Raw genomic sequence first — 26,042 nt, forward strand, 5'->3', positions numbered from 1 at the left:
AAAATATTCATCCATTACTTCTATGCAACCATTTTCTAACTAACAGGCTCTGAATGCGACTTTGCTCAGGTTAACTAGTTGACTCATTAATGGATATTTTCTAAATCCAATTCTATTTTAACAAATTGGCTAAACTACTCCACAATCTTTCCACATACCATCTAGCAGCTGCAGAAGTACCTCCTGAAGTGCATGAGCCCCTGGTTGGGAATCGCTGATGTAGGATATTAAAACAAGAACACAACAGATAGTAAAATGACAGACGGAGTACGCTAAAACTAAGAATCTTAAAAATGCTATTGTGTTGTGCCCAATCCCTCCCAAATAGACACACACATAACCGACACCCAGCCCACAGGAAAGCTGCTGGCTGTAAGACAAAAGGCTGGCAAAACAGCTACAAATAAAGGAAGAAGACAAAAGGAAAAGGGGGAAGGCTGAGGTCAGGGTTTAGAAATATGGCTATGTCTAGATTTAAACAAAGGAGGAACTGCCATGTTCTAAGAGACTTAACATGCATGTGTGTACAAATAAGATACCAAGAAAACAACAGAAATGTTCTTCAAACAACAAAGCATCAAATGAGGAATTCTTTTGTCAGTGTAATTCAGTATGGCGTCTTCTAAACTTCTGAGATTGGATTGACAAGAAGCATCAAAACAGCTTGGTGACGTCTCTGTGTGCCTCTTCCCGGGCCTTTGTGCCTCTTAGCAGGCCTCTTTTTTGTGTCACAAACCCGCCCTGACTCTCACTAAAATGCCGCAACCAGGATATCCTGTCAAATGTCGGTACTAGCAGCTCATAATAACTCTCCTCAGCAGGCAACAACCTCCCACAGAGGTGTGAGCCAGCTAAGAGGACACCTAGCAACTCCTGTGGACATACTGTATACCAGCTAAATCTACAGTATGTGTTTCTAAATACATAAATCTGCACACACAGGAGAACGAGTGAGGCATGGAGCTACAGTATTGCTGAACAAGGTACAAGCGTAGCCTAAATAGTGTGTTGTAAGCAGAGCAAGCCAGCAATTTGAGGTAAACAAGTGAGTCAGAAACAATTAGAGGCACTTGGATGGCATTCTGCAAACCCAGATAATCAAAACACTGGAACATTTAGAGACAAGTACACAAAAAAAAGACAACACTTGCCAGAGGAAAAGAAAATGCAAGGTAAAATTAGGCCGACAGGCGCACAACTAATCCATAATGTGCATTGTGCAGGAACCTTCATATTGCCAAGTAATTACTTTCCAATGCAGCAGAATTATCAGCAGTGTAAGTATTCTTTTTCTTTATCCTTTCCAAAATCATAAACTACTGACACCACATTTCCATCCCCCCAAAACCATGAGGCCACAATGCTCAACTGACTTAAAACACATCCGTTCTTTGACATTTCCATTCTTCTCTGGTCAGATGTGGAAAACCCAGAGTCCCATGTTGAATCAGCCATTAAGCATGTACAGTACGTACCAAGACATTTACTACTCCATCTAACCACAACATTCATGCCCACTGGTGACACATCGGAGAGGAGGCAGGAGAGTGCACAGAGCCGCACCCTAAGGCCTACTACATCCTGTGTAGCGGGAAGGAAGAGTAAAAAACACACCATGAACACTTGAGGACTCACCCCAGAAAAGTTGACAACCAACAGGTTTGTTAGTTCTTCTCCCAATCAACCTGCTTCTTGTGCAAACAGCTGCTTCAAGCTGGGAGGGAAGACGGCTCTTTTCTAGGCAACTTTAGGCTGAGTATCTGCCTGTAAAAGCAGTGCTTTCGGCATCATAAACCATAGACAAAGACTTCACAACGGTTTGTGCAGCGCTTCACTTGAGGCAAAGAGAGTGCTGAGACAGACAGACAGAAGGAGGAAGTAGGCGTTTGTCGAGAAAAGAGGAAACAGGTCCGTCAGCCGAAAAAAGCGGCAAAATTCAAAGACAAGATGACAGCGAAAGAGTGAGAAGACACTCTGAAGCCCTGATTCACATTTAGAAAAAACAACCATTCTTCTATCCCTAAAAATTAAAAACACACATAATTGAGCTGATTGTATTAATTAAGGGTAATCACATCTCATAAATATGTTGTTAGTGTTCCCCTCCTCCAGTGCATAGCTGTGAGAAGGTTATCTTAGTATTTGACACAGTGGGAAACATCTTGCATAAAAAAAAAGGTTCCTAAATCCACCAACTAGCAGTTCAAAACATAACTAATCATTTTTTAATCTTGATTGTTTATATGCCAGACTATTGTCTGGCTGGGAACAGTAACTTCCTGGAGCAATACTTATACACTAAAGTTATAATTAGTGAGTTTCTAAAGGGCCAGTGGATTTTGGACAGAGCCAAGCTAGGTGTTTCCCTCTACTTCCAGTCTTTATGCTGAGTTAAGTTAATTGGCTGCTGGCTGTGGCATTAAATTGGTTGGACAGATACAAGAGTAAATAACTGTATTTCCCAAAATGTCCGACTATTGCTTTAAAAGGACAGTTCATATCATTTTTTATGCACATTTTTCCTCTAACTTGCAGTGTTTTTTAATTCATCTTGATCGGTCTGGTGTAAGTTGCCAAGTATTGGAGATATCGGCTGTAGAGATTTCTGCCTTGGAACTATAGATGGTACTTGGCTTGTGGCGCTCGAAGAGCCTAAAAAATATTTTTGAAAAACTCAGCAAAAAAGAAACAGCAATGTCTCTTTTCAGAAATCATGACCCGGTTACTCAAGATAAGTCACAGACCTTGTTGGGAGCAGTTTCATGTAGGAACGATTTTCTTTTTACCAAACTAAACCCACCGACCATACATCTACTCATAAATGAGAGGCTCAGGCTCATGACAGCACGAGATGGAGCACTGTCGGTGGTACAAACTCGGGTGGAAAGAAAATAGTTTAGTCCCAATGAGGTCTACAAATTTTCTTGAGTAACCTGGTCATGATTTCTGGAACAAGACATTTCTGTTAAGTTTTTTAAATATAACACCACAAGCTGAGTGCCACCTAGTTCCAATATTTTCGAAAGAGAAGGCAAATGTCTCTACTGCTTATATCTCCAACACTTGGTCATATACACCAATATAAAATGATAAACAGCACCACAAGTGAGAGGAAAAATGTGTTTTCTTAATTGAATGATTTACTCTGAAAACAAATTCCACCTAATTCCACCCTATGCATTACATAAGTCTCAAAAACTCTTTAAAAAAAGACACCCAACAAACTTGGACTGAGTGTTAGCAATTTAACAGCCAAGTTAGATTCAAAGATGCATTTAATACTGCTGTTCAAAGACTGCTAGAGAGAGGGTGATACCAAAAACACGACACATGCTTTCACAGTCAGAACAGTTTCCAAGCACCAACAGAGTGAGTCAGTTGGTTTACACGCTGTCACAAAACACTGCTGATCTTGAGCTAAGAGACTAAATGCCCAAATGAAACATTTAATGTTTAAACAGGGCGATGACATCTTCATCTCAGACTGAGAGCTCAACAGGCCATCTGTGTGTCTGAGTGTTGTACAAAAACAGATGTTTACTCCACCCATGCTGAGGTCAACTTCAGTTCGTATGAGCCTTATAAATGCAAGCAACCAGGACTTTCAGTTCTGACTCAAACTCCCAAAGAGCCTCAGGAAGTAGTATCCTAGTAGGAAATCATTTTAACACCAGGGGAAAAACAACAAGCTAAAAGAAACGTATCATTTCCTATTGAGTTTCTGTCTCGTGCCAAGCTGGTGCGTGACTTGAGCTTTCATGTGTTTAGGTTTGGCCTGAATGAAGACCTGAGGAAGTGAAAAGGTTCAGAGAACCTTTGTCACTTATGAATCCTTGCAAATATTTTTTTTTCTGTGATCTACACATAACGGTCTGTCAGGGAAGCTTAAACAGAGTAAAGTCTGCTGAGTCAGAGAGCTCACTGGGGACTCTGTCCAACTCCATGTCAAAGCTTTAATAATCTATCCAAACTATCTCACTTCCCTCGTGAATACTCTGCCTCTGCACTCTCCGTCAGCCTCACTGACCCGTCCAGGATGCTGCACTCCGATTCAGACCACAGCCTTTCAAAATCTCCCTCATAACCCCATTTTACACTCCAACTATGATGACAGATCTTGTTAAAATTTAAATCCTGTGTGTTTGGGTCAAACACTGAAGGAATGAGAAATGTACATCCTCTGACTTTATCAAAGCGAAAGTCTACCCTGCAATAGATCTGATATCGCCCATTATTAATGTGAAATGTGAAATTGCATTGGCAAACCCACTGAGCAGCACCTGACTTGAGAAGTTTCTAGATGTTTTATAGTGAATGCTCATTACTGGTTAGGGACGGGAGGATATACTGTTTCATCTCTGTAAAAAACACACTACTCCATACTTGGAGTATGAGAGCTGGACGACATATCTTTCAGTTTACTGGTCCATCTATGTTCCAACCCTCACCTATGGTCATGAGCTTTGGGTAGTGAGACCGAAAAGATGAGATCGCTGATACAAGCGGCAGAAATAAGTTTCCTCCAAAGTATGGCTAAGTTCAGTTTCAGACATAGGGTGAGGAGCTCCAACATCAGGTGGTTCGGTCATCTGATCAGGATACTTCCTGGCAGTCTCTAGTTAGAGGGGTTCTGGACACATTCATCTAGTAGGAGGCACCAGGGCAAACCAAGAACACACTGAAGGGATTATATCTCTCATCTGGCCTGGGAACGCCTTGGGATACCCAAGGAGGGGCTGGAAAGCGTTGCTGGGGAGAGGGATGTCTGGAGTGCCTTGCTCAGCCTGCTGCCCTCATGATCCTGACCAATATAGGTGGATGAAAATGAATAGAAGGAAATAAACACTGACAGTGGGATCATGGTGAATTTCCATAATTGTGATGACTATGAATATCATGTCCAGAAGTATCCCAAGTGATGACAAGATGGGCAGACTCAACAAAATAGGCTGCATACATACTAACCTCAAAAAGTGCAAAAATAATAGTAATAGAGCACTGGGGTTGGCTGTTTCATATTAAAAGCTGGCTAATTTAAGTAGTTTTGATTGTTTTTCACTAAAAAGGATATTCATTAAAATGTGTATCCTATATGTGATGCAATAAAAATACATGTAAGGTTGATTCCAGTATGTTTAGTGATAGGAGTTACAAGCCTATTTGAACAATATTGTAAATTGCAATTATTTTGCCCAGGATAATCATCACATGAAATGTTCATCTTGTCGCATGATTGGTATCTGTGACAAACAATCCACTTCAACAATTCAAGCTGATTACAGCTGTTGTGCTCCATAAACAAGTAACAAACTGCTAACTGTTAGCAGCCGGCTTTAAGCCTACAAGTGATGAGTATCAGGTCTCTTCTGGATCGTCTAAGAAGTGGTTTTTAATGATGACCTGCTACTACGCATACACATATGTAATTTGTTCTGGTTTTATGATCCCATCAGCAGATTTAAATAACCTTTTTTCTACTTGCTCCAGGAGCAGCAGATTGCAGCCTAGTTTGGTCAGATTGTTGTAACCTGACTGCCTAAGCTGTTTGTTGTTCTAATTAGAAGCAATTCAGTCTTAGTATGGAAGGCAGGTTGTGTTGAAGCCGTGTTTGAAAGAAATGTTAGACACAATTACTACTAGTAAACATAAAGGCCTAAGTTTTTGAAAAAATCAGGAGCCTTGTATGCTGGTGTTAGCAGTGATTTTAGAGCAGTAGTTTTATTTACTAGACACAAAGAAATCAGATTTGTGCTGCAGTAAAACAGCAGTGTACAGAAGTAAATACTGCAGGCTATATAATGTGGAGTGTAGAATACTGAAAATGTGATTCATCTTAACTTGTCAAAACCTCCAACATTATATCTTTTTAACCCTTTTTTGCCTATTAAGTAAAGTTTAAAGGAAGGGCTATTTAAGGGGAAAAAACACACATTTTCCTGCAGAGTTAGATGAGATCAAATTAGGGCAGCCAATTTTGATTAAGTTTGCTTTCAATAGCCCAACACCTATTAACCAGCTACTAACCGGTTAATTTTTAAGAAAAAAAACAAAGAAAATCATTATGAAACACAAGTGGCCTATCCTTTAAGTCCAGCACTGCATTGACTCAGTTAGCTTTAGTGCTGAACTCCAACATGCTATCCATTTAGAGGTGGTCAAAATGTTTTTATTTTTTATTTTTATGTTTTACCAGTTATTATTATTATCACTAGTTATTCCGCCTATTTATTTGCTGAAAGACAACTGGCTAGCCACAGTAACATGCAGAAACATAGTAGCCTTTGCCTTCTCTCCATTTTCCACTGGTTAGCTAAAATTAGGCAACGTTGTTGGGTTGGGATAATTTACAACGCTAATTGCCGTATGAGCAGCACCGGCACTGCTAGCTTGCTCTTACCTGATTGGTGTACGATGTAAAAAACTCAAGAGTAGCAAAGGATATAGACCCATGTTCATAACTGATCATAAACAACCTTGGAGGTTAACCAGCTAACAGTCAACTGCTGACATTACTAGTTTAAATAAAAAGAACAGATAAATGAAATAGTTATTTCCTGAGGTCTAAAGCTGGCAATTTGTGAGATTTTGATTAATCTTTAGAACTACAGTCTGACTAATTGTCAAATTACTGTTTTTTGTTATTGTTTGTACTATTCAAGCAGGACTATTATCAGTCAAAAGTGGGTCCAACCCAGGTGCACGTTACTACCCGCTGGAAAAAAAAACAAAATGTAAAAAATGTAAACGCAGGTGATGAATAATAATATCAGGCAGGTGTTGACGTCATGTGCTCTATTAGTGTTTCATAACCTTTTTTGTTATTCACTGACTTTCTTTCCCCATTTTTCAAATATGAAATGAATCGGCACATTCCCACAGTCTGCTTGCAGAGGAGGTTGTCAGGCAAAGATAATTCCACAACACCTCAGGGGATCATCTATTATTCAAAACCACATCCAAATGTATTCCACTTGAAGGGGAGTAGCATGCTTTACTTGTAACCGTCAAACTCCAGTGGTTATGATCCATGCATTTCAACATACAGTGGTCTGTGTTACATATGGTTGGTGCAGACTGAAAGCTGGGCCACATTTTAGTTTCCAAACACATCACTGCAAAACAACACCTTTCAAGTAGGTGTATGATCACACAATATTCTGCTTTCCAAAGCAACACAAGCTCTCAAAAAAGAACATTCACCATCTCCAGCGGCCTTGTTCAATAAACAACTGCCTGCTAAGTTAACATATGCTAGTTGTCTTTATACAAACCAATAAACACAAGCAATTAGTCTGTATAGACATAGAGTCCCTGTATTTCCACAATGAAGAGGATACTCGAGAAAGCCAGACTTCCTGCTTGGAAGCGTCAGTAGAAGATTAGTTTTGGTGGGGGACTGCATGTAATGTAATTATCATGGGCGATATGTTACAACAGCAGAAAATTCTTCGATCAAATTGCAGTTTGGAGTCCAGATCATCATCAACACACATCCTTGTATGCGCATGCTGATCTACAAACCATCAGCATATACAGTGATGAATGATAACATTACAGAGATGTCAATTTACAACGTAATAGGAAAACGACCCTAGAGTTTCCAGAAATGGTTTATGTATGTGGCATAGTTTTTCCTCCTTTAATTCCTGGACAAAAAGTTGACTTTCCCCAGTAAAATATAGTCCAAATCATGCCTTTCATACTGAGTAAACAACTGCCACAGCCTGCAGTGAATACCACAGAGGCAAAGTTAATAGGTACACAACCTGCTAGCTACAGCAGCTACTTAATTGGACCAAACACTCCTGGGTCTATCCTACTGCACGAAATGTCAAGTAGAGTTACACTGTTAGTTGGGTCTCACTGCCCACGGCTTCTGCAAGTAGCTATCCTCTCATTATCCTCTGTGATACTTTATAATAGTAATAATTGGAACGTGGTCATACAGGCTAATGTGCTGCTGACTCTCTGCTTGTCTCACAGTAGTTTTTTACACCACAGTGGTTCAGTGAATGAACTATGATGAGAAATGAACTAAACCTGCATGGCATAAAAGAGGCAACAAGCAGCCTAAAACAGCAAGCTTATACTGGCCGTGCTGTGAATATTATGCTTGTGGAATAAGCTGCCAACATGCTCATTCAAAAGGGCAATTTTTCACAAATATTACAGAGTGCTGCAGGAATGAGTCCTAAAACCAGGAATTTAGTTTGTTTTTGCACTTTTGGTTTCCTCATCTCAAAGTCAATGGCTTTTTGATTAGGTTACATACCTGAAATAAGGTCTGTGGTTAGCACAAGATTGACAGGCTTTGTTCTGTGACATTGAATATTTCAGTTAATAACCAACTTGTGATTCTTGAAGCTTTCATGTGTTTTGAAAAGGCGGTTGCTAACAAGTGCCTAAAAAAGACTACAGGACGTCATCACGCAGAACATGGCTTTAAAGCCCCTTTGTTGTGGTACAACAACAAAAATGCCTTCTGTTAAAACAGGCATCACAACATAGTGGTCAATACTGATCACTGGTAAAGATGTTTGACAGCCCGGTGCTGTTATCTCATTATCAGCATCATGACTGATAACTGAATTCATTTGGACTTCTAATTAATTGGGTGTTTACAGCATCTAACATCCGAGTAACAAAATGAAGTGAGCAGACAAACATGGTGACGCATTGTTCAAAACGAGGTTTATTACTTCTCCCTGACCAATCAACTCATGATATTTCAGGATATTTAAGTGCTTATGAAACATTACCTGTAACATTAAAATACCCCGGTGTGTGTATTTTCATCCACCGCACTCACAGTGTGTGTATTCAAGAGTCTTATGTAAGGTGACCATTACACATGTTGTTTTTTCCTCCGTTGCCTCGCTAACTGAAACACAATAGGCTATGTGCTCTGTTCAAACACAATCTCCTTTCTCTTTAGATTTAAAAATAACATGCCATCCTCCCCCATTACATAACTCAATATCAGTCAGCATCAAGGTCGGCAGTGAGAGCTTAAAAACAGAAAAGAGGAGCACAATTAGGTGTTTACCCTGGAAGCCTTTTCACTGCCAGTTAGGGAAAGAGTGTGTGTGTGTGTGTGTGTATGTGTGATTGTGAGTGAGCCCACAGGCTTAGTGAGTCACTGACAGTGTGACCTTCTGCTCTCAGGCTCCTCAGCCCTGTTGGAAGTAGTCTATCCAGGTCAAACACTCACTCTCCCTGTGTATTTCTTCCAAACTGACAGATATAGAGGATTGAGTTATGGAAATACTGCCTGATTCAATTATGTCCTCAATAGTTCATTGCAGCTGGGAAAGTTTTCTGCAGCAGCAGGAAACATTAGATGGGATTGTTGGATTCTAGCTGTGATGACAGTAACCAATGTACCATATTGTGTGTACATGCTGACTTGTGCAATCAGCAAGGAGACATTAGTATCTTTTTTTGTTATAAGCAGGCAAAGATTCTTAGGAATAAGGATTTGCGGCATCACAAATATAGAGTTACCACGGAAGACACCGCGCCATCACAATTTCCTCCCGAAAACATCAGCCCACTCAACCACTCGTCCATTCTGATCTTCACCAGAAGGCTTTTACAGACCTCCGATTAAATTCTGAGGCTGATAACGGCGGTTTCTAACCTTAAATTACCTCAGCTAGAGATGTGGGTTAGGGAGATAAAAATGTCTGCTATGCGCATCCCCAAGAGACTCCACAGTGGCTGGTCTGGCTGCAGGCCCTTGGGGTCTCTGGTGTAATCAACTTAGCTACATAGCTGGACCATTAGAACAAAGCTGGAGAGAAAAGCCTGAATGCTTAAAGGAACAGACTGGAATCTGTAATGTGAATGTCAAAATACTCTAAACAGCAGCAGTGTATGGATCTAATCAACATGCAGACTATGGAGGGGATTCAACCAAATGTTTATTCAGGTATAAAATTACTCCAGGATGAGGGCTTGTACACACATACATACATATATATATATATATATATATATATATATATATATATATATATATATATATATATATATTCAATTTTATTTTAATAGGTAGCTTTTTTAATGCATTTTGGCTTTTCATTCACATGCAAACTGCATTTTAGGTTACTGAAAATTGACCTTTTGTCCAGGGTGAAAAATTACAGAAACTCAGTATTCCTTTCCTACCCTACTCTAGCCCTTGGTGTATAACTTTAGCGTACGTACTCAACTTTAACTTCTTTGTGAGGCATCACAAATGAGACAACATTTTGTGCAAAGGCAGCCAAGGTAGTGCTGGCTTCAACCTTGCAAACATTTTTTTTTTTAATTTACATAGTGTAAATGTACAGCTACTCTTCAACTTCATTGAGGAATAAAGGCATCAGAATAGAGGTTTTACTCCAGGTAGCTTTCCTGTAAGCCAATTTGCAAAACCTAGGATAGCAGGGGAATGACCAGCCATACTCTGAGAGGCTAGTACTTGTTGTCTTCACAGTTTGGATTGGTTACTTTTTGACAAGAAAAGTGGGATAGGTGATGGTTAGAGTAAGAGTGTCAGGATAAGCCAATCAGAGGCAGGGTAAGGCAGGCCATTCCCTCGCAATCCTAAGATTCACAATTTCAGTTCCAATGATAGCTTTTTGTCAGGCTAGGGTTAGGGTTAGGGTTAGGGTTAGGGTTAGGGTTAGGGTTAGTTTAGGGTTTAGGGTTATACCACTGTCTGTTGGTTTGGCATGCTCTTGAGAGAGCTTCAATTGTGTTTCTGTGTTTTAATATGAAATGACACCACTCATCTCTTTTCCCGTGTTGGGCTGCAGGCAGCAGCTGGTTAGCTTAGCAAAAACACTGGAGACAGCTGCTTCTGTCCAAAGATAACACAATCCAGCTAGCAACTCACTAATTAACACGTTATATCTCGGTCGTTTAATCTGTACAAAACATGAGGTGTAGAAAAGTGACAAGTTGCCAGGCAACCAGAAAGACACTGCGCTCAACAAAGAAACAGTCCAACTCAAAATCCCCACAAAACCACAACTAGTTGTATTTTCACTTTGGTTTTTGTACAGATTAAACAAGCAAGATAACCCAGTCTGAACTCTTGTACTGTTGTCTGTTATAAAGTATTGTATCTTCATATATCCTCTGTAGCAAACTCAAATCAAAGTACTATTTCTTAATATTACCACATGGTAGACACAAAACATTAAAGGGCAGCAAAAAATAAAGGCATTTTCCAACAGCGGGATCTTAAAGTTTCCCTTCTTTGTCATCAAACGCAAAGTAAAGTCCTTTTTTACATATCATGAAATATCAAACAAGAGCAGAAAAGTGGAGCAAGCTCAAGAGAGTCAAAAGAAGCACAACAAAAGTGTGCTTTGTTTCCAAAGACACAACAGTTTGTGATGTAGATAAAACAGAACATCAAAGTGTAATTCTTCAAAAGCTGTGTAGAGTGGGGGGAGAGACGGGGAGCGGTTTGACCAGAGCTTCCCTCTGACTGATCACGGCAGACAATGATTGGAGCCTCAGGGGCCACGCTTCAAGGAACAAGCCATCCTGGAAAAGTTCACTGGACTCCACTCTGTGTGTTTGTGTGTGTGTGTGTGTGTGTGTATGTGTAGAGGGGATGGGTAAGGACTACACAAAAACCCTGCCAGGTCACGGGGATGAATGGTGCTTTTTGGTTGGCCAGAAAGAGAAGTCATGGAAACAGGTCTATAGTCCCATTGTCTAACTGTGAAGCCTATATTTATGTGTGTGTGTATGTGTGTGTGTGTGTGTGTGTGTGTGTGTGTGTGTGTGTGTGTGTGTGTGTGTGTGTGTGTGTTGGAGCAGGCAGGAGCTCGTTGTAGCATCAGAAGGGATGAGCATGGTATTCTTCATTCACAAGCAGAAAAACGCCTCCATCATAAACTGACCTTGACTACTCTAACAGAACAGCGAGTGCATCAGAGCTCTCACACCCCCTCTTATTCCAAGTGGGTGCATTTCAGAGAGGCAAAACAGCCACATAAACATAAACTGCCCTTTGTCTATAAAAACACTGACACAGTTCATGTTGTGAAGCCCTGCCTTCATTGAAAAAAAAAAAAAGACATTAAGTTATGACCAGCTCCAGTTTCCACATTGTGTAACTAATCAAACTGCGCAACTGCAGGGCAAATCAATAACTCTTCTCCAACACAGCATCATAATGAGCATGTTTTATCCACCACATGCCTGCTAGTCTGGCTCATTCAAACTATGATGCGGAAATCAAAAATAATCCTAACAAAAGCAGCAGCTGGAAAATCACTTTGCTTTAGGCTTAGCTGTTAAAAAAAAAAGAACTAAGCCTTTAAAAAAACAAAAAAAGCCAACCTCAAAAAAGTAGATTTCTTAAAAATTCACAGTTGTTCACTATGTTTTAACTGGCTCCAACTGTTCAATTCAACAGCACAATTTTGTTTTGTTTGTCGAAGAGTTTGGAAATGTGAAAAAGGACAAAAATCCCACTTCCTCAAAGTGCTAAAATTACACCCCAGACAGCAGTGGGGGAAAAAACTAGTAGACAAAAGGTTACTGTGGAAAAGATGCTCATGCAACCACAAGTGTATGTACAAGCAAAGGACAACAGACGATAACCTCCCCTCTGAGGGGCTTCTCATTCATAAAACACAGACAGTGATTATTACATCCCAGCTAACCGAATACAGCTCTTGAGGGATGTTCCATCCCTAAACTGGATTAGTGCTGTTCATGAGGAAGATAATGATGCCACGTCTTCTGTGTGCTAATTGAAAACCAAACTGGGCAGGTGCTTTGGGAAAGTTACTTCCACACACCCACATATCCACAAAAAGAGCAGAGCACTCTGCCGGCCAGGCATGAATTGTGTGGAAGTCCCAGAATAGAGCAGTGAGGATTATGCAAGAACAATACTGTAGCTAAAGGCTTAGTTCCACTCATTTTAGAGAGAAAAGGCAACTTTTCTACGGCAGAATGCTGTAATTACTGCAAGTGTTAGGCTTCATATGTTATGGTGCCCATCTTGTTAAACACATCTCTTTTCAAAGTGAATGAACACAGATGGCAGGATTATAGTCAGGGTGAAAATGCTGGGACTTATCTATACCACAAGAAAAACAAGTTTCAAATGTCCTTGTTATGTACTATACATGATGTATTCCTAGCAATCAAGATAGGAAAATTAACTGAAAATTGGCCACAAAAAAACGTGAAAAAAAAATAGAATTACACCTTGTCGTACCTCCATGAACCATTGACATTACAGTTTACTGTTATGTCTGTGAAAACACTAATGCTACACACACGCACATTTTCCCCCGCAGCACAGATCTATAGTATACAATCACGACCGTTCCAAGATTAGTGTCACCACTTCAATATCAGTCCAAATGTCTCCCCTTCTGTTGCTGACTTATGGTGTTGAGCAATGGCCAGAAAAGTGCTTTTGCAGAACATGATGTTATGATGTCTGTGAAGTTAACCTAAATACCCATAACCATAAAATGCCATCGCCTCATCATTTTATTTTATTAGATATTTGGGTGAAATTTTGTCATAATTAGCATATTGACCAAAAATACTTTTTTTGAGGTCATTGTGACTTTGACTTTTGACTACCAAATTCTAATCACTTTGTTTTTGTGCCAAATTTGAGGAAATTCCCTCATGGCTTTCTATAGATATTGCAGTCCCAAGAATGAGACCTGAAGAGGACACAGTGACATTGACCTTTGACCTTAAACCACCAAATAATTCAGTTTATTCTTCATTTCAAGGCCTTCTTGAGATATCGCATCCACCAGAATGGGACAGATGCAAGGTCTCAGTGACCTTGACCTTTGCGTACCAAGTTCTAATCAGTTCATCCTTGGGTCCAAGTAAACGCTTGTACCAAAATTGAAGATATTCCCTTGAGGCAGACAGACAACCTGAAAACATTATGCCCCCGGCCACAGCTATCACCGGCACAGAGTCATATTGATGCACGTTACTGAAACATGAAGTTCAAGCAGGTGATGATCCAGCCTAATTGATGCCCGGTGAGGAGGCTGCAGCATCACTTCCTTAAAGATATGTCTTGAGACTTATAGAATTTGTGTCTGATGTGGTTTCCCTACAAAAAGTTCATTTTACTTTGTTTGAAAAAAAACTTTAAAAGTACATCTACTTTTTCTCCCTCATTAAAAAGCCAGAATATATGAATATGTAAATATTGTTCATTCCAAAAGTTTAAATACTGAAAAGAAATGTATCCTACTTCACTGAGTATCTGTGCAGGAGGTCTCAAGTTTTTACACCAAACTCCAACAACTTATATATATTGGACCACAATTACATTTTAAAACAAATGTGATGCCACGAAATCCTGCTCACATCAACACATCTTATGTTGAGTACAAAACACTCCTCCTTCAGCAGATGAAAATCAAGCACCCAAGCGATCTGTACCAATGAGATTTCTGAGTGGAAAGGGACTTTAAATTTAAAGATATACTTTGAAGGGTTTTCCTAAAATAAAGATATATACAGACTCATACAGAAGTAATTCCTTTCCTCCAGACATTTATAGGTGTGTTCTCAGGTGAGGTCGGGGCTTTATAAAAAGGTAGCAACCAGGCCATAAGCAGCAGGTATTCAAGAGACACAGACAGCTAACAAATCACAAATAAAGTACGTCAAAACGCCAAACAAAAGTGTATCTGGCATTGGCTTTAAGTTTCATTTTTGCCGGCATGATTGTATGCCTTTATCTGTGAAATACTGTTGTTATGATGTATGTAAGGTTTGACCCAAACAGCTAACATGGATATTGGATGGATAAAAAGGATGCATTGTTCAATGTCGCAAATCCACAGCTTTATAAAAACCCAAAGATGATTTGAAGTATCCACCAGTCAACGTGGCTTACCGAACATAAAATTACATGATACACCGAACATTTTCTTGTTGCAGAGTAAAAGCATCGCAGTTATACCTACCATCTTAGCGGGGTTTAAAGCTAAAAGGCTACTGGTTCACTTATGACTAAAAAGCTTTTTCAGACCCGCTTTGTTACATTATAGGAGCTTAACTCCCTCTGCTCACAGCGCTGGCAGAGCTGGCATGTGCTCCATTGAGTTAAATGGGATGTGAAGAATTGGGCATCCCGGGTCAGGGAATTTCCATTGCAAATGATTGCAGAGCCACCAAGGCCAGGCTTTCATTTTGCTCAGCGTTTAGACAAACATACACAACCAGGATTGCTTTCAGGCGAGTCCGTATCAAGGACAGCCATACAGTCGTACACACAGGAAGGTGGTGTATATTATGTCCAAGTGTTTGCGTTGTGCTGCAGATGATTTTCCCATGAAACTCCAATGCACTTGAAGTTTCTGATGTGTTTGGCACCTTGCAAGGACAGGGTCAACACTGTGTGACAAGGTCTACACAAAAACTGAACACTGCTGCAGTTCTTCTGAATGCTGTGTGACAAAAATTTACTATTTTCTCTTATCACTCTCAGAAAGGTGTGGCCATGATCAGATCTGATCATCAATGTTTGCGGTGACCTGATTGTATAAACATGCAAATATGGCAAAACATTGCTTCTTTTTTAATGTCGTCTTTGAATCCAAAGCACAAGAGGACCCATTCTTGATACAAGCACAATGTTTCTGTACTAAATTTGGATTTGGGTACATTTTTTTCCTCTGTTTTCACATTATTTTTGTTTTTCTTTCTGCTCATTCTGCCTGTGTAAGGTTTTGTCATTTGGTAATTCAATTTAGAGAGAAATTAGGCATACTTGTTTTGATGCAATGGAGCTCCCTGCTGCTCCCTGCAAACACTGCAGAATCATTGTCATGTAAGAACAAGATGGCATAAATTTATTAATAGGACTAGAAATGAATAAATCACTCAGCCCTTGTGTTCTCCATTCAGTCATTAATAATAGGGATGAAGAACAATAATATCAGTTGCTGCTCAGGTGAATTGATGCTAAGAGGCCTTTTAACATTATAAATATAAAAATATCAGTTACATAAAAATATTGGTGGTGATTTGTAAGTGGGCTATTATATAACTCCTGTACAAACACAAGATATTTAACTGGCAATGGTTTTCCAAAGTGTTGCAGAGCCCATGTAGTAATATTCTTTATACAATCATTTTGGTTTTTAATGCAGCCTGAGAGGCTGAAGGTCATGGCTATGCATGCTAGTTTTCAGCCTTGCCTTTACAATGTGAGATTTCTCCAGATTTTCTAAATATTTTGATGGAGTTATAGATAGCGGATGGAAAAATCACTAAATTTGGGATGAGAAACTTGTACTTCTGATCATCTTGAGAATGCAGTTTTCCACAGTGATCATCCTTGCTGTTGAAAGACTGAGCCTTACGAAGATGCTCCTTTCAAAGCCATCATGGTACTACAGTATCACATGTTAACCATTTAACCTGTATTTCTGTGAAATGTCTCAAACAGGTGCTCTTTTGAAAAATGCAAAACTTTTAACTTTTGTTGCTGCTGTCCCAGTGTTTTTGAAACGTGTCGCAGGTATCAAATTCAGAATGAATGTACATTTACAAAAAAACAATAAAGTGTGTGAATTTGAACATTAAATATCATGTCTTTGTACTGTATTCAAATAATATAGGTCAAAAAGGGTTTGGAAATCAGTTCACACAGCATCCCAACTTTTTTAGAATTGGTGTTGTACCATACAGATTAAAAAGTTTGGCTTTTGTAGTTGATCTGATGGTATGAATATCCTACATGAAGGATAATCTGAAGATCTCTGCCCGCCTGCTGATGAACACACATTGCTCTTTAGCCCTGCAGGTCTTGCTGTACCATCTCTCTTGTGGGATCACGCAACACTTTACAGTATGTGACATTTCAACACTATCGACAGTTTGGTCTGCTGTGAACTCCTGCTGCAGTATTGTGCACGTCATATACTGTGCATCTCTTAATGGAAACACTGTCTCCACTTAGCTAAATTCAATAGCTCAGAGGATTACCATCTCTGCTGAAGCATGTAATAACCAAAAGGTCATATCATCATCATAACTCAACAAACCATAATCCGCTGCTGCCTCTTTAATGGCTTTTAAAGTGTGTCAAGGCCCGAATCACTGCTACCAGTCACATTTTTAATGAACATGCCCTCCTCTAAAGTGCCAGTCTGCCAGTCATCCTGCCCAGCTTTGAATGCCGTGTCACTCTATCCCCTGTTGGGTTGTGCTAGCCTAGATCGAGATGTGCGAAGAGCCTGAGAACATTTGGGATTGATTTGTGGCTATTTTTACTCGTCCTACTTGAACTAAATGGTTCAGATACTCAGAGGAAGAAGTCAGGGGCTGAAAAGGCTTATTGAACTCCTGAACAAAAAAAAATAGCTGGAAAGCAAAATGGCTGTAAGAGAGTAGACCCTTTACTGTAGAGCTTTTAGAGACAAAAAAAGCACCTTTTAATGATAGGGAGGAATAAGCAATGGAGTACATACTCCATCCATTGCTCTGTTATTTACAGGCTACTTGCATTCCGAGAAGTGAAAATTAGTGTGCTGAGTAAGATAAATGCCCATGCGAAGGCACGCACCAGACAGGTTTAATAAAAGAAAGCCGGAGTAAGCTGTCTCAAGTGGCCTTACACCTTGATAGACTCGACGCACAAAGTGACAGGCAGCCTCACAGGACCACTGCGCACATACAGCGCTCCTCTCCACCAGAGCAAGAATTACTCTTCTTATTAAACCATAACTCAGGAGAAAACACCAACCCTCAACAACACTCATTACCTAAGCATATAGCAAGCAGGCTACCGTTCAGTGTTGCTGGGCGCCACAATTACATTCGCACTGATGACTATCATCACAAGCGTAATAAGTGCTCTACGGGTGCACTGACATTATGGAAGATGGTTATGGGCTACCTTGTGGAAATCTCCTGCTGCCATATCCAGCTCTCTGTGGTATAGCGTCACACACACACACACACACACACACACACACACACACACACACACACACACACACACACACACACACACACACACTGAGGAGAGAGCTAGTGTAATGCTAGACTGTGTATCTGGTCTAGGTGCTGTGAAAGGATTCAGTCACTTCACAGATCAGCCATCTACTCGCTGTGACTGGCACAAGTGAGTGGGAACAAAGGAGTCACTGTGGCTGTCACACTCGCTCCTCGTTACGCTCACCCTTTGCTCTGCCAGCTGTCCCCCCCCCCTTTCCCCAGCTGTGGCTATACATCAAGCTACCCTTGATTCCACACATGCAAACACACCCATCGCCGCACATGTCTTGGGTGGCTTCACCAAAACACTTCCTCTCTTCCCCCCTGCTGGGTGCTCCCTTTGCCTATCCGCCATGCTGACTGACGGCACTGTTGGAGGCATAATGTTATTCATCACAACCACCAATGGCTCATCAGTGTCACACCACTGCACACAGCCACAACACATGAGCTCATGCTTGCTATGAATAATATACTGCTGCTGATATTCAAAATATTTTCCAAGTAATTCTCTCTTTCTCGAGTAGGGGAGGCTGGGTATGGTTGTGACACGGGATAGTTGTAATTTTTTCCGTTTCTCTAACCTGGAACATGCTCACCCGAGCATGTTCCAGGATGTTTTTTGCTCACCCGAGCATGTTTTTTTTTTTTTGTGAATGTTGTGAGGAAGATGATGAATTTCCTCTTTTTCCCTAGTTTCCTAAGTTTTGTTTCCAGTTATTATCAACGTGTTTAAAGGGGACTATTCCCACGTTATTCCTGTGGTCTAAGACAATCCAAAAATATAAGTAAACATGAACGACTCCCAAATCCCCAAACTAGAGTACTAAAACTCAAACTTGTGATGTCATAGGGTATAAAGTCTAAATGCACATAAATGCACATGTCTGGCCACTGGACGCTGCTTATTTTAGTTGTTTGTTGTAAATCGGCTGATTATTTTAAGTCACTGAAACAATTAATTGATTCATTTAAAAAAAAAAATTTAATTAAATCATTTAATTTATATTATTTAAAAATTAAATTAAGTAACACTATCAAGTGAACAGGTTTGTTTTTGCTCAGACACTTGGCACATGCACAAACATACATAGACAGACAACTAAACATAGACCCACATTAGAGTGCAAAACAAGTGCACAAATGCAAAAAAACAGACAAACACACACATACACACACATCAAGTATATTAAAAAGTAATTTAAGTGTTGAATAAAAAGCTTTCAATGTGTTAAATTTCTGTCATGCCCCTTATTTCATAATGTTACATTTCACCCTAGGGTGCAATGACTAACCCGGACTATGGGGTGAATTGTAACATTACACTCCTTGTGTTTGAGACCAAACCATGCATTGTCTGTTTGTCTCATAGATATTACACCATTTAATAGCAGACATGCAACCAGTTTGTATCATTTTGAACACATTAGCTTAAAAGAGCTCCAAGACACATCAGAAATGTCAAAAATGTTAAGAAACATCTCTCCTACTGTCTCACAGATGCTTGTTGTTGTCCTTTCTGCTCAGTCCTGCCCACTGTTTGCCCGACCTCCTCTTCATGTATGCCACACCCTTTCATCACAGTGCCCTCCTCCTCTCCTGACAGATGCCCCGTGCCCAATCTTTGGGCTCACCCATTAATTTGCTAAACCCTAAACACTGCCCTCAGCCTCCCTCTCTCCACTGCCTTCCTATTATTTATTCATCCCCCATGTCTTTTTTTAACCATATGCTACACCCATGCCCTCCCCTCCCTGTGTTTACCCACTGACAGGCTCCAGCCCTGCCTGCCTGGTCAGTCATGAGCCTATGCCAATGCCATCCTGGCCTCCACCCTCGCAGTGTGGTGACTGTTCGCTGCTAAAACACTTTCATCCCTCCTGCGTGCCGAGCCTGAGTCCTCCGAAGCCATTCATTGGGGCTTTGCTAGCGGTTGCCTTATTATTGTCAAACTATAGTAAAACTGTGGGTGGGGGCTTTGCTTGTAGTACAGAGGCAGCAACACGAAATGAGGCTGAAGTCATGCTATTTATGGACTGGGGCATAGAATTCAAAGTTCACTTTTGCCTTTTATGGGTTAATTGCATGTAACCCACATTTATGTGAAATAGAGACTGAGGAAGAGGGGGAAAGAAAAACACAAGTGGAGGGCATTCCTCAGGCCAGGCTTTCATTGCTGTGGGTACGATGTCATTGGGTGATGTAATCGGCGCATAGCTGCCCCCCATACATCTTTTCACTGAGTACATGGAAACAGACATCACACACGACATGTTTCGCTTGTCAGCCTGCCCTGTAATTGATACTGAAAAACATGAGCCACATGACATTGGGTTGTGCCTGCACGTCTTGACCTTTCTGTCAACAGGAAATGGATCGGTTCACATGCAGATATGGGCAGGAAGTGGCTCTCCTTCCACCTTCAGCTCAGAACAGGCGTGTTTATTCTGAAACAGCTTCATATGTACCAAACATTAACCACATGTCTTAAAACTTATACATCCGGTAGCTGTCCCGTTGCTGTGATAATGCCATCGGTATTTCCTGTGCCTTTCTTCCATGCCACAGTCTGGGCTGTAAAATGCTGCCAGACAAGTCGGACATGCACACACAAAAAATACAAACACAGAGTGTTAAGCTTCCCCTCCAGACAACAAAAGAACAGACACAGCAACAAGCCCCGAAGGCAACATTAAACCCAGCTAGTCTGACATTACAATACCCCTCTTCTCTCAATGGAGAGGCATGCTGAGCCCAGCTGAGCTGAGCACTACCGTGTTATTCTTCAGTTTCTAACATAACTGGGAATAACATAGGGGCTATGTGTAACATCCACAGGAAATGGGAAACACTGATGTGTGGCCAGCGTGGAGCAGGAAGGGTGACACGGGGTAAGGCAGGTGGTTTACAGATGGGGAATCTGCTCAGGCCACAAAAAACAGAATCCGGATCTCAACACAATGGTACAACTGAGTCTGAGAGACAACAGCGCACCCCTTGATGTTTGGTCTCAGATGGCAGGGAAAAGCTGTGTCTATAGACACAACAACATAGCTGGCAGGAATGGCAAGAAGCAAAAACACTGATAAGCACTAAAATGGAAGAAAAAACTCAAATTGGTTGTCCTATGGGTGTCTTCACAACAGAAATACTCTGCGTTAGTCTGAAGTGACTCAACGGCCTCACACGTTGTTGCAATCTTTCAGCTCCCAAACTCATCAGGCAGAAGAGGGACGAATAAAAGTTTGATGAGTTGCCTTTATGTGTTCATGAACACTTATTTACCGTCCCTGACATGCCCGAATAGGGAAATTAAAAGAAACTAATTTAAAATCCCCAATATTCAAACATTGTAGCAAAAAACAGACACAAGGGCAAGCTGAAACACTGCTTCTTGCACAGAGTAAAGAAAATATCCATGAGCTCTTATAGGAATACTTTGCCGACTTTCAACCAGCTTTGTATAAAAAACATTGTGTGTAGTATGTGGGGATGAACTTTAGTAAACATTTCTCCATCTCACCAGTGCCCAGATATCCCTCCTTCCCCCTCCCAGTGAAACTCCTCCAAATTAGGAAATTTACTTCATTTGGAGGAGTTTCGCTGGCTTTTGGGGCTGTTGCTCAAACTACAGGCTGTATTTTTACATTTTCACATTGCCCACCAACCGCCAACAACCCTGCTGCCACCGCCACGTACTCAGAGTATACAGCTGATCAAGAGACACACCTGCCTCTCTGTCTCTCAAACCGAAATGTGATCAAACGGTAAAACTAGGCAGTGTTAATCGATTATAAATAAAAATTCCGTTACTGCACTACCTATTTCTTGCCTAAAATGTTTTCAGAAATGTATATAATGCCCCTTTTTTGTGTAATGGCGAGAGTTTGTAAACAGGAAGTGGGCACCACACTACTTCCTGCACAGTAAAACCGAGATCAAATGGTAAAATGAGCAGCGCTGGTCAAATATAAACCAAGAGTCAGTTAGTGCGATGCATATTTCTTGCCTCAAATGTTTTGAGAAACATGTTTTAGCCTACCGCTTAACTGTAAAACTGTACTTATTTGTAGGTTTTCTACTTCTTAAGTAAAAGCACCCTTTTTCTCTGATCATGTGGTACGAATTTCAAAAGTATTCACATCTTTCTACTACAGAGACAGCCTAGTTTTATGGGGGCCTTCTTTATATCGGTGACCTTTTGGTCTTTGAGGGCATCAACATCCCCCTAAACAAGGCTTGGTGCGCCTATAGCTAGTCCTCTTCATGCAGTCGTTGTTTTCCAGATGAATTACCCAGCTGCAGATCACATTTAATTGTTGCCAACAGGTGATGAAATGCAGCGTCAGGGTGTGAGAGTGATTATGGCTTGTTTCTACTGGCTTGTTGGAGCCAACAGAAATAGACTTCAGGCTGCTACTGCGCTGGAGCAGCAGGAGAGACAACCACTGGAGCCTTGTGTAGGTCGATAAATTCCAGATGCCCTGTTGAACATTGCTGCTTCTGCTGCTGCCGATGGTCAATGTGTGGGCAGTAAGAGTCACGAACTGAGCAATATGTATATGCAGAGTTGCTCAGATGGACAGTTCCTGTGAGAACATATATGTGACGGATAGAGAAGAGGCAAGAAGTGATAGATGGATGAGCATGCAAGGCAGAAATGATGAACGAAGGGGGATCAGCTTGTAAAGTCTTACAAGTGGGGAGTGAAGACAGAGATTTTGAAAGCAAAAGAAATAGAGAGAGGGAGCTATCAAAGTGTCTTGTTTCCGAATGTCCTTCTGCGTTTTGATTTATTCAGAGACTCAGAGGCAGCCCCGACATAAAGCAACACACCTTCAATCCAAGGCTTGCAGTTCCCCAGCCGGAGAGAACCAGCGCTTGTGACCTTGGCATGTTATGAGAGGCCCTCCACTCCTCCTCAATCCCCTTTCTCTAGAGGAAGCCTTGACTAGTCTCACCGAAAACACTGCTGTGACATGTTGGCATCGCAGAGGCCTCCATCGTGACAGAATGGGTTCAAATCCTTAATCTCAGCCCGTCCATTAATTATGCAATACGTTTAGCTATGTGGTACTGCGCTACATCTTCACTCTACCTTCAAGTCTTCCAAACAGTAATAACTTGAAATGAACAAGCTTGCTGCAGCCATAAGAAAACAAGTGGGGGAAGTATAGAAAGATGTGTTTTTGTTGTGTGGAGCAACACTACCATCAGAAATATCAAAGACTAATGTGTATCATTTAAAACATTTCAATACCAATACCCTTGTAGTGATACCGATACCAATGGAGAACTTTACTTGATACCTTTTTTTCCACATCATTTGATACCAATCATTCAGTTAAATAAAATGCCACCAGACACAGTATGCCCATACTTTCAAACAATGTCTTCACTGTAGGCTAAACTGTCAGCTCCATCAAAGACACCAAGGCATCCAGGAAGCGTGCCAGACTTTGGCACCAATTTTCGTAGTGGCCAAACAGTGGAAAACATCTATCACACCATGTCATGTAGCCCAAAAAGATGTTTTCATAGACTTATGGTGAGAGAGACGTCTGTAAGTCAGTAGATATGTTTTTTGAGAGTCACAATTCCTGGAAAATGGCTTGTTTCACTGACAAAATTTGATCAAATTGGTCCAATAACATTTTGAACCTGTGAGAAGAGTCGCAGAATAAAATCATTTTGACCGGGTTCATGTTAGTGGAGTGCTAAACTCTAGGTAACAGGCTCTACAGGCCCCCCTTACAATGCTATATCCAGTTCTCTTTATACATCCATGAATACAATGCACTTGACTTCACAGACACAGACTGAAAGGAGTGAAGGTGATGCTGTCGCTTTTCCATCACACTTTGCAATAAATTGAACACTTGCAGCCAAGCAAAACCATACAAATAGTCTCTTTTATTTAGATCTGGGTATAAATAGGATCAAATGCAGGTATCATTTCACTGAAGAAGTTTCGATACTACTTGGTATTGGGTTACTTCAGTCGATACCTAAAAAGGTATCAAGTACTGATACCCAGCCCTGAAGAAAACACACACAGTCACACATTTTGCCAGTATCTTCTGTGCATATCTGCTTTCCCTCCAGTCACAGCAAAGAATAAATCAAGTCTTAACAGAGTCATTTTCTAACCAATACATAAATCTAAGCAAACAGGGACTCCATAATCATTGCTTAGATTGACTCTTAAAAACAGAGAACGAAAAGGGAGACAAGGAGCACAAGAAAATAAGGGGCCAAAATAGAGAGCGAGCATGTTGGCAATTAAATGGTAAAATAGGAAACAAATAATACGATAGGTTTCTTAGAAGCAGTGTCTCCCCCCTCCCATACCGAGCAAAACAACAGGCTAGTTTTACTTCCGCTCCACCTCACTGAACTTCCACTCATCCGTATGTGCTGTCCACTCTCATCATGGGACGGCGTTGACGAGATCATAGTTGTGTGTGCACCTGTGAGACACAGACAGACGACATGGGGCCAACCTCTGATTGGCCCTGGCTTTAACACGTGACTCAGTCAGACCTTTCCTTTACTTGGAAAAAATATATATTAATCTCAGCCTTCTGTCTCAGTTCTGTCTCTCTGCAGTGGTGTATTATATGTAATACTGGGCATGAGAGACTGGATGATACCAGTCCCAATGTCTACCCTGATCCTTGTATATTACAAGTGACATTGTTTTATCGTTTAGATGAGAACACATCAATGTGACCATGTTCTTTTCTAATAAATATGCTGTTCTTGGGTTTTCAACTTCAACTCCTTGTCATCCACATGTTTAAAATAAGGGCATGAAATGTGGGTTATTCCCTCAAGCAAAGTCTCCAGCATTTACAGAAAGGGCACATGTAAAAAGGCTCCAAAAGTCAGCCAGGGAGTCCTCAAGCTCTTGCTGATGTTAAGGGGGACAGCCCTAAGCCCTCAAGGTCTCATCAGTGCTTCACTGAAGTAGAACCTGCTCTTTACTTCCATTACTGTAAACACTCAGCCCGACACACACAGTAGTGGAAGATGTTAAAGGCACAGGCCTTAAAAACATCCGAATTTAGAGAGGGGGAAACAGAATGGTAAAAAAAAGGGACACACACACAAATAACAATAATTCTGTGGAAAAGCTGAACTTTAAGATTCACGACGAAATGCTCTCTTCTTCCTTGTGAAAAAATGATGCCTACGTTACCCATAACGCAGCCCCACCATTGACAGTTCGGTCGGAGTCGAAAGCCTCGAGAAAAGAGTGAAGCAGCCTACAGAGGTCTTGTCAGCTCACTTCTAACTCGCCAGATTGTTATTTTCAAACTTGTAGTTTTTAAACCCAACCAACTCTGTCTCTGTTGTTATCACGTGTGGCAATTTATCAGACTTTGCTCAGCTCGTTCTGGAGCCAAAAAATTCACACATGCAGTAGAACACCACAAGACATGTTACCAATCTGTGGTGTGTAAAATTGGTTGCCTTCCCTTTAATAAGTATATGTAAGTAAGAAGGAGGTAAATGAACCTGCCAGATATAATTTTAATATGATTCCTTTCATGTGCACTCGTCTCCACCTGCTTTGTTACTTTAATGTAAGTGAAACAGAGCAGTAAATGTAATTTGCTACTTTGATTGTTTTAGACTTGTTTTCACCTATGTACAGCAGAAGATGCACAAGTATGTTCTGCTCTGTGAGGGCAGGAGGGAGGGAGGAAAAGAGGGAAAGAAAGAAGGAAAAACTATGACATTTTAATATTTTTCACAGCAAGCATCATGAAGCACAGCATAAATGCTCCAGGAGACATGACAACTTCGGTCTTTCCTTAAAATCAGATGCACATCGTTTGGATGTAAGTTAGTGTTCGGCTCACACCAACAGTTCATAAACTTTCTCAGTGATACACTGTTCAAAAAATTACAAATAACACTGCGGCAATGTCATAATAAAGTGCTTGAAAAAGATGACAAGCACACAGTGTTCATACAAATCCCTCAACACCCCAAATCAGACAGCAAACCGAAAACTCATCGCC

The 26,042-nt window shown here is 40.8% G+C and overlaps 1 protein-coding gene across 5 annotated transcripts in view; it reads right to left on the reverse strand.

Moving 5' to 3' along the window:
• Positions 1 to 26,042, reverse strand: part of elmo1 (engulfment and cell motility 1 (ced-12 homolog, C. elegans)) — a 147,769-nt gene that overhangs the window by 114,244 nt on the left and 7,483 nt on the right. For 3 of the 5 annotated variants that reach the window (XM_088089910.1, XM_042505983.2, XM_088089907.1), the window contains exon 1: positions 1,636 to 1,849. The exons of 1 other annotated variant lie outside the window; for it this stretch is intronic. The gene's annotated coding sequence lies outside the window, so the exon portion shown is untranslated. Of the gene's footprint in view, positions 1 to 1,635; positions 1,851 to 26,042 lie in introns of those variants that run through there. One more of the 5 variants, XM_088089909.1, reaches the window with a different exon arrangement.

This window comes from Plectropomus leopardus, chromosome 17, assembly GCF_026936395.1.
Source record: "Plectropomus leopardus strain MGB_pleo_1.0 chromosome 17, ASM2693639v1, whole genome shotgun sequence".
NCBI classification, from domain to species: domain Eukaryota; kingdom Metazoa; phylum Chordata; class Actinopteri; order Perciformes; family Serranidae; genus Plectropomus; species Plectropomus leopardus.